Source organism: Adiantum capillus-veneris, chromosome 8 (genome assembly GCF_014529385.1).
Source record: "Adiantum capillus-veneris isolate H3 chromosome 8, ASM1452938v2, whole genome shotgun sequence".
In the NCBI taxonomy this organism is placed as follows: Eukaryota; Viridiplantae; Streptophyta; class Polypodiopsida; order Polypodiales; family Pteridaceae; genus Adiantum; species Adiantum capillus-veneris.
In genome coordinates this window covers 131,690,583-131,700,958 of record NC_140938.1, presented here as the reverse complement: position 1 = coordinate 131,700,958, position 10,376 = coordinate 131,690,583, and the positions used below count along the sequence as shown (strand labels likewise).

Sequence of the window (10,376 nt, the reverse complement as noted above, 5' to 3'; positions counted from 1 at the left end):
AAACTCTTTTTGGACAAAAGACTACCACAACTTAAACATCCATATGCAGGAGTGTCTTGAATTTCCTAGATATTTTTGTTTCCTAGATCTTTTATTATATTGAGGCCCAACATTGTCTTCATGCAACATTTTTGATATTGAGTAAACTTTCTTTTGAATTTGTTTCAAAGTGTAACATTGTCTTCATGCAGCATTTTTGATATTGAGTAAACTTTCTTTTGAATTTGTTTCAAAGTGTAAGAGAACAAACTTGTGTTCGAAATCGAGAAGCTATATGCAATGCTGTCTCATTTGGAAAAGTCTTCACAACATCCACCAATCTAGCGGCAAGATCTTTAGGCCAAGAGCAACGCTTACGCTTCTTGATGGAAGCCGATTGTGGAAAAACAAACAATCCACCTTGACAAATAAAGACCAACAAGCCATGAGAAGAGGAAGAAGATGCAACACAAGGATTAGCATTGAAAGAATGTTGATGATTTTGTTCTTGAAACACATGAAATATACATTGAAACTCCAAGACATGGCAAGCTAGATTGATCAAATTGATTGAAAGCAAAGGAGAATTTGTTCTTGTGCCCATACGTTGGCAAACGAGAGATTCAAGAGTTTTGTCGTCAACATTACAAGCCACACGCTCATCATTCCACAATTTCAGCCACACACTTGTGATCTCCAAGTCGTGAGAACGAAATTTTGTAACAATATGCTTGGACAAAATATTATGTAGTGAATTGATAGAGATATCTACACCACATACAAACAACAATGCCCTTAAAACATCTTGATTAGAAGGAGATGTCGTCCAAAAAGTTGAGTCGATTGAACATTGGATGCCATTTATACAAAAAACAGTTTTATCATCAAGAGATAATCTCGCCATAATTCCTAGATACAAAAGGATATTCAGTAAAATATAACCTTCCTAGAGGAGTGCAAAGGCACATTAGCATAGACATCATCTTCCTATTCAGATTTAAAGCTTGTTACATACCCATGTGCATCAATTGAGAAATGCCCAGCTCTTTTCATTCCCACCAAGGAAGCTTTCAAACTCACTAGATCAGTTTCATACAAACGCAAAAAAGAAGAGGGTAGGCGAAGGACTTGGTCAACAATCTTTCCATGCAAGGTGACGAAAATACCTTTACCGTCACGAGGAACCAGCTTTGCTTGAAGAGCAAGAACTTTCCAAATTTCAACAACTTTGTTATAAGCAAAACAATGAGGATTAGAGCTTTGGAAATTGACTTGGGCAGATTTGCAAACTCCATATAAACACTCCAATCCAACGATGTTGATGTTAACAACCTCAAGAGAACCGAACACCTGAAATTAACATAAAGAAATCACACGATGCACAATCAATACAACGAACCTACCAAACAGAACTCACCGTTTTTCCGAATCCCATATTGGCAATCTGCTTATCACGGATATCTTTGAAAACCAACTTCAATTGAGAGGGCAATGGAAGCAAGATAGTGTAGTCCACGACAAACAATGTGTTAGAGAATTGTTTGAAGACATTTATGTTGTGGGCCACACAATCATAAAATCCATTCTCTTTGACTTCATTGGATATGTTATAAAAGTCAACCTTTCGACAAGGTACAAACAAAAGCTGCAGCAATAACAAACAGTCAAAACACTATCAAGAAGACTTAGAGCTGTGTATAGAAGCTTACCATTGCTCTATCAACATCAGCAAGGCCATCAACAACAATAAGTCTAGTGCCACTATTGCCATCACTTTTCGCCATGTTCTCCACCTTGATAACAGTAAATGCTACAGTACGCACACCATCTTCAATTGAAGAAGTCCATGATGAGACAAGATCTTTAATCTTGTGCTTGGGAAAGAGAGTTAGCACAAAGTCGAATGAAGGAGCCTTCACAATAGATGTAGTTGCATCAGCATAGAGAGCAAGTTGGCAAGTGCCTCCATCACTAGGATTATTTTTCCTCACAACAAGGCCCTCAATACGTATAAAATCACCCACCACAAATGTGTTGACAAATTGTTCAATATAATTTTTTGCCACAACAAAAGTGATAGTATGATGTGCAACCTTGTCCACAAGATCAGCCTTCAAAAATCTGCTGTAATTTGCTTTTTGGATTTTGTATGTGCCATATTTTGCAAGCACCTTGCCAACGAAGACATAACGGTAGTTAATAGCATCAACAAGCTCAGATATAAGAAGCTCAGGCGTAGATTGACTCAATGCCAATTGAGATTCAAAAGAATCAACAATAGGTCTTGGCTCTTCTTTAATAGATGCTAAGCCCAACGAACGACTCACATTGACGGAGGGAGTGGCAATCCCAGAAGAGCTAAGCGGTGTTTGCCCTACATCACATGGCACACGATACTATTATTATCAATTACACATTGGTAAGCCACAGAAATTGGAAACAAAGCTAACCTCTCACAGTGGCCATTCCTCTTGCAATACTAAGAGCCTTTTGAACAGATTTTGTAGATTTCTTTAACTTGGCTTTGGGACTAAGATTTTAAAATGCTGAGTTTGGAGAACCCACTAAACTACTTACGATCCAAGGCCCCCACTTTCAGACACAACTTCATGCAAGTTTTCAGTTCTAGGAGCTGAGCTTAAAGTTTCAAAGTAGTCATTGCTTGAATTTGTAGTGAAAGCATCTATAATCAAGAGCAAGTTCAAAACAGTTTCCAAGATAAGCAAGACAACAAGACTCTTAAGCACCAAAAGAGGAAACGAAATGCAGAGGGATATTACCATCCATATTTGAATCCATAGCGCCTTGGTATAGAGAGTGATGCTATGCTTTGATAATAGATGTGGCTGTAAAGTTTAAAAGACTGTACTATAGAGGAAGTAAAACTCTCAACAAGAGTGATCTCAGAATAGAAGGCTTGTAAAATGTGATGGTCCTTCAAAATACCTTTAGCTTTTATATACTAACAACTCAAAGAGTGAAACTTGATGGATAATCTTGAGTACTTCAAGAAAGATAGTTTGAAAGTTCCACTCAAAGGTTAGCAGTAAATGCAGATTTTTACATTTGTTACCATCTACCATTATATAATATTGGGTCACGACCTATACACTCCATAAAGAGAGAGAGAGAGAGAGAGAGAGAGAGAGAGAGAGAGAGAGAGAGAGAGAGAGAGAGAGAGAGAGAAAGGGTTGCTCTTTTAATTAACTCTACCTCGACTTTTGCAATAACAATAAAAGCTACAAATAACTCAACTATTACTAGAGAGAGGAGAGAAGAGAAGACAGGTGCATCCTAAACAAACTCAACTATTATTAGAGAGAGGAGAGAGGAGAGAGGAGAGAGGAGAAGAGAAGTGCAAGGCTGCAAATGAAATGAGAACTACAACTAAGTAAATTAAGAAATCTAAAGCAGAGAAACAAATATGTTCGAACTTTATAAAAAATTGAAGTAAATGATTCTAAATCATCACATCAAAACGGATTTATTTTCATTCTTACTTTATAATATTAATAATGAACCTTGAGACAATCAAATTTAATATTGAAAGTTGAATCATTTTTTTACATTAAAAAGATAACTGCATAGCCATAAATTTTCAATGTCAAATCCCCAAAACCTAACCACATGCTCAGCTAGTCCAAATAATCCATCAATAGGATTAAATCATGGACCAAGATTGCATCATAGAATGTGGAGCCAATCGTTTTTAATTAAGAGCACCTCGACACAACACAAAAAAAAAATATAGCAAACCAAAGCATAAAGTTTATCAACAACAATTGGACAAACTTCGAGAAATAATTAACTTCAAAAACATTGCGCAACTTCAAACTTAATCGACACCATAAAAGTTACATCTATTATAGTCTTCAAATTATTTAGCCCGTAACAAAGTGTGCTTGACCTCGACATACATTAAGCCACCCAAACCATCCAATCCCATCAATGGCTCCATACCACCCTGCAAAACACAACAAACCGTTAAACAAAACAGCCAACCGATACAAAGCAACAAATCAAATAAAAAAATTCTCTTTGCAACATACCTGTAAATCAACACAAAATGACGGCGACGAGGCACATGTGTCACCAAACCGCCATAGACCGGCAGGCGGGACGACACAGCAGAGCAATGCAACACACCGCAGCAAAGCTGCACAATAGAATGCCCCGATCCACCACAGACCGACGGAGAAGACGACAATGCAACACGACAACACCGGAAACAGCAGCAGCAGAACAGATTGACGTCCAAGATCCATCACAGGTCGGCGGAGGAGACATCTTAACAGAGCAGCAGAACCCCAATGCATAGAGCATCACGGCTCACAATAGAACGGCCCAATCCACCACAGACCGACGGAGAGGACGGCAATGTAGCACAACATAACTGGAAACAGCAGCAGCAACACAGATCGGCATCCAATATCCGTCATAGATCGGTGAAGGCGACGTCCTAACAGAGCAACGGGACCCGAATGCACAGAGCAGCATGGCACCACATCTTCAAGGGCCACTTCAGATCGGCGAAGGGAACGAGAAAACAGAGCAGCACAACCCCGAGATACAGAGCAACACAGCACCAAGGCACGACCTCAATCCACCATAGACCAGCGAACCAAGAACACGAGGCACCCGTAGAGAAGCACAGCAGAGCACAAGCACGGCCCAAATCTACCATAGATTGGTGAGCAGAATGACAAACCATAGCAACGCAAGACTGCGGAGAGGCAAGGCACTGAATCACGCCGAACAGCGCCATAGACCAGCGAGAGGAACCATGCCACACAAGCCAGCATGTTCTCAACAACCCCATGCAAGAAGCAGGACAGCACTACAGGAGTAGAGCAGGACAGCACTACAGGAGCAGAGCAGGACAGTAGAACAGGAGCGCGGCCCAGAACCGCCACAGGCCGGCGAGCAGGGCGACATGCCGCCATGGCGTCATGCACGAACCAAGACAACACTACGGGAGCAGAGCAGGACAACAGAGCAGGAGCACGGCCCAGAAGCGCTATAGGCCGGCGAACAGGACGACAAAGAGGAGCAAGACAAGAGCGTGCAGAGGCACCCCATGCACATCACACACCCAGGACCAAGAACCGCCTTAGGCCGGCCCCCTTGAGCCTTGCCTACCCTACTAAGGGTTCATGAGCCCTAACCCTAAGGAGACCTCCCTCCACGGATCTCAAGAAGGCTCCACTCCAAAAAGGGAAGAAATGTAATGCCTGCACTCATTATAAGCCCCTCCCACCAACCCCACTTTAAGCCTTACAGCTTGCATCTTGCACCCAACGTCCACCACTCAAAAAAACGGAATCCAATGCACCTATCCTCTCAAGAGCCACTCAAAACTACATACGTTATTTTTTATTTTTCACACTTATATATAAAACACATGTGACATTTTTCCCTAAGAAAAAAGGCAAACCACCACTATGGCCTTAGCCCTTTGGGCAGGCCAAGAAAGCTCCTGGCAAAGAGTGGGATTATGCTCACAACACATGCGGCCGATATATGGAGTGGCAATGTAAATGTTTTCACACAACAAAATCTGGCGGTGCACCACGTATTAGGGATCATTTTCTGGGTAGCGCTAAAAATAATTGTAGAAAAGGTGAACATTCTCAGGCACCTGCAGTTGCAAAGCGTTTGAGAGAAGAGCTCGCCAAAAACGGTGGCAAGAGACGACAGATATATAGCTCTGTGCCTTCGAATCAAGAGTTCCTAGAGTCAAATATTAACTCCGTAGATCCTGTAGTGTCGCCAACTAACCTTGGAGAGCAACCTGCGCAAGGAAAGGAAATTCTAGGCAGTATTCCTTTTAAACGTCACAATGAAGGTGGACTTTGTCAAATGCGTCAAAAATCATTACAGCAAAGCTTTCGAGTGCAGTCTCTAGAAGAAGCACAAACAACACTCGCCAAAGCAATATTCTTTACTGGAAGTGCTTTGGTCATGGTAGACACCAATCATTGGAAGGTTGCTTGGAAGAAAAACGGTGAGTTTGATCCAGGATTTTCAGCTCCTTCTTATCACACGATAAGAAATGTTTTCTTGGACAAATGTTACATCGAAGTCAAAGAGCGTGTTGGCAAAATAATACTTGGGGAATATTTCAGTTTCAGGATGTACGATTGTGAGTGATGGCTGGTCAAATGTTCAGAGAAGACGATTGATCAATGTAATGCTGGTTTATCCAAGGGGAAAAACGTTTATAAAGGCGATTGATAGTTCTGGTGCAATTAAAAGTGGCAAATACATTTCTGAGATCTTGATGGACAAGTTGTGATGGACAATGCAAAGAATTGTAAAAACGCCACTAAATTAATAAAGAAGTGCTTTCCACACATTTTTGCCAATGGTTGTAATACGCACAGCTTGAACTTGGTGCTGAAAGATTGGTACACTAGCAAAGAAACCACATGGTTCGCCACAATAATTGATCAGCACGTCGGGTTGTGAAATTTATCTTGAAACGAGAGAGTGCTCAATTTGTATAGGACGCGCATGTCAGTGATGCTGAAACTTCCTGCTGAAACTCGATTCTGCACACACTTTTATACCTTGGAATCACTTCTCCATAAATGTGCTGTGATTGACACATTCAATTGCGAGGCCTTTGATGAATGGCAGCTTGAGCAGAAAGAAACAGTGAACGATAAAATTACATGTCTATGTGGCAATGTAAACAAGGTTTCTTGGTGGAGGAGTGTAATGGATGCATACCATTTAATGATGCCCATTATGTTCGCGATCCACAATCTTGATCAAAGGGCGCCAAATTTGGGCAAAGTGTGGATGACATGGTGGTCAGTTCAACAGAGTCTTGAAAATCCTGAAGAGCTAAAAGAGTCTGTAGTAGATAAGGAGTGGCGATTACCATTCTCTCGCAAACAACGGAAAATTTTGGCTAAGTATTTTCATGCAAGGTGGAAGAGCGCTCATAGTCCACTCCATAGCGTGGCTTGCATGCTCGATCCAGAGTATTGGAATTTAGATCTGATGTCCAATACAAAGGTGGTAGGCGATTTCTATCACGTGGTCAACACGTTCTACTCCAACGTTCAGGACCGAATTGATTGCATCAAAGAAATGAGTGCATTTAGATTAAAAGAAGGACCTTTTGCGAATTATTTTGTACAGGTAATGGCAAAAGAGCAACCTGCATGGAAGTGGTGGATGATGAATGGTGGAGAGCATTACTCTACCTTACGTCCTCTTGCAATGAAAGTACTCGCCCAATGTGCAGCAAATTCAAGTTCAAAGAGAAAGTGGAGTATGTACAAGTATGTTCACAGCACTATTCGCAACAGACTATTAGCAAACAGAGCAGAGAAATTAGTGTATATGTATTGCAACGAAAAGATATTGAATCACATCAAAAGTGCTGGCTACGAGGAGGAAATGCCAACCTGGTTGTATAATTGTCAAAACGAAAATGAAGAAGATTTCAATGTTGGTGTATCTCAATGCATTGTAGACGAAATAGAAGAGAATTTGATAATAGATGTGGAGGTTGAATTACAAGGAGAACCACAACACTCAGACTTAGAACCAGATAACAACTCAACTGATTCAATATAGCTTGAGAGTAGAATGAGTAAATGTCAAAAACCATTGTAAAAGACCTTGTACTCAAATGTTTTTTGAGTAATCACAATGCAAAATATTCTCGATAGTACATAGTTTGTCGCGATATTACATAGTTTGTTGATCTCAATTGTGTTGCCCTGAAGCAGCATCTTGCTCACAGATTTCTAATTGTGCTAGGGGTATCTGGGCGTGCTTGCTTGAATTTATATTCGTTTGCCATGACAAACATAATATATATTCCTTGTGGAATATCTTGTGAACATATTGCACATCGACTATTGTTTTGCATCAAACGAATAAGACAAACTAAATGATAAAAGTGACCACATGTCAATGTATAGTACCCACTCCATCCATCAAAATTCTTGTAGCACACTGGACATTGGGAAGATGAGGATGCATCTGAAGTAGACGAGGGAACCAACTCCGGATGCAAGACAAGGTGGCTGATGTGTGTCCCTTGTACAGGTGTTGGATTCACTCGCGTGTTAGGGTTTGAACGTCCTGACTTAAGCGGTGAATGCTTTTCTCCATCCGGACTTGTGAGGGTTGCGGTGTCTGTGTGGCTATAGAAAGACGTGTTATTTATGCATCTTTCTCTGTCAACTGTGTCGTGTAAATATCCTTCTCTCTCTCTTTAATTGTAGGTCGGTGCCTTCCATTATCAATGCCAGCTCATCTCGAGTGAAAGTGACACAACTCTCCCTTAAATCATGAGTGGCAACAATTGTCTCCTTTGACGAGAAGTCTACTGGTTGTTGTTGCACAAAGTGAACATATAACATTTTGGCAAAATATAGCGCACAATCTGCATTGTGCAGGGGATGGCCATAAACCTCCAAATAAATCCTCTCAGCGTTATCTTTGATACCATCATGGGTGCACTTCGAACCTTCCACCTAGCTTTCTTGATCTCTGCATCCTCACATGACCATATTGTCTTGATCATGTCCTTTGTCACTTCTTTATTGATCTCTTTCCACTGCATATGGTTTGGATTTGCCCACTTTGAGAGTCGACAAGCAGTACGCGTCGCTTGTTGTGCTGACATCACGTGTGCCAGAGACTTCATGCATTGAAATGCATTAACAGCCGCTTGTTGTTGATCATCAGGCAATGATTGGGTGCCAATATCTTGTTCTTGATTGGCCATTTTCTCTTAGAGATGCAGTCAACAGAGTGGAAAATATTTAATATCATTGGCAAATATATATTCTCACTCATTGGGACACTGCGCGGAATCCACTAAAAACCACCACTTCAAATGCGACTAATTGAATCACAAGGCAAATTTGGAATATTGACAGTTAAATGACAAATTTGAAATGATTAAAGATAATTGACTAAAGATAACTGACTCAATTAAGTGAACCACTTCAAACCAGATAATACACTTCAATAAAAAAAAGAATACAGTTGACAAGACATGTATATCATAGAATTGTTTAAATCGGATAAAATGATGGTGCAAGTTCAACAAGTGGATGTTGCACAGGGTGAGGGTCTGTCTTTAAATTTTCTTTGAAAATATCAACATGTTAGAAGCATTCCTTCTTTGGTCCCGCTCTTTTAACTTCATCCAACAATTTACTTTAATTTGAATAGCCCTTATAACATCTTCGTAAGGGTGGTGAAAAACTTCGTCTAGAAAATAAAATTTTATGGTTGCACTCCAAAAATCTGTCAGCATGTCGAACAGGTAGCCCAATGCATAAATGTTGCTAGCTTTTGTGTATGCATTTGTGCACCGTGGATCGTATAGTTCGGGAGCAATCCACGGTCGCTTAGCTATCTCGACGTTCCCTGCTCTTTGTGCATTCAAAACTGCTTCATTCGACTGTGCGCTTGGAGACACATAATTATTTTCTATGCGCTTAGGAGGTGTTCTCAACATCATACCCCAATCAATGATACCGATGCAGGGTTTATTAGTGCGAGTAAAGTCCAACATTATGTTGAACGGGTGCAGGTCACTGTGCACTATACCGGCCGAGTGGGCAGACGCAACGCCGTCGATTAAGGCATGACAAACTGCCGGCATCTGCTCGACCACTGCTTTGATCCACACTGTGTCTATCTCGCTTACAGGGTTGTTTGCTACAGGCAATGACCTCCAGCCGTGTTGTAGCCTGTGCATGTGTCGTCTGAACAATCCGTAAGCGAACGGTAAGCGGCACATCATGTCGCCCACGGTACCCCCATTGTAGTATGGGAATATCGTGATCCAAGGAGCTTCTGTAGTAAACCTAGTGCACCTTACAATGGAGGGGTGAAGCGTTTGCATTCCTTGCTCTCTCTGAAAGCTGTAAAATTTCGCCTCACTCCCTCCCTTGTAACATTTTCCCACATATGAAATGTGGTCTGGAAAAAATGAGATGCCTTTGATAGTGTACAATGTGCACACACCAAAGGAGCCTGCTCCAATCCTCATACCTTCTACAGAGGCTTCATGAGGGATGCCGACAAGATGAGCGCACTTTGCATTCAAAGCAATGCGCATGATTGTGCCGGTGCCGGTGGCATCGGATCAACCTCCCAAAGCTGCTTGCGCATCTTGTGCTATCTTCAATCATTTGGGTAAAGCTACTTGGTCCTGCGCTTTCACACGCTTCATCTTTACCTTATGTTCTTCCCACAATTTATCCCATAGCTCTAATTTTGACATGTCGCAAGCAGGTGGGATATCTTCCTTTAAGTCTCTGCAACATAGTTTCATATTGCCCAACACTGTCCTGACCTTGTGGTGGGGGTCAAATTCTCGTATCCCAGCTGGACTCAACAACTCGTATTGGCCTTCA

At 41.3% G+C, this 10,376-nt stretch overlaps 2 pseudogenes; both read right to left on the bottom strand.

Moving 5' to 3' along the window:
* Nucleotides 1-1,749: 1,749 nt before the first annotated feature.
* Nucleotides 1,750-2,762, bottom strand: LOC147452973 (uncharacterized; annotated as a pseudogene).
* A 1,094-nt stretch (nucleotides 2,763-3,856) lies between these two features.
* On the bottom strand, nucleotides 3,857-5,220 carry LOC147452972 (uncharacterized; annotated as a pseudogene).
* Between the last annotated feature and the right edge of the window lie 5,156 nt (nucleotides 5,221-10,376).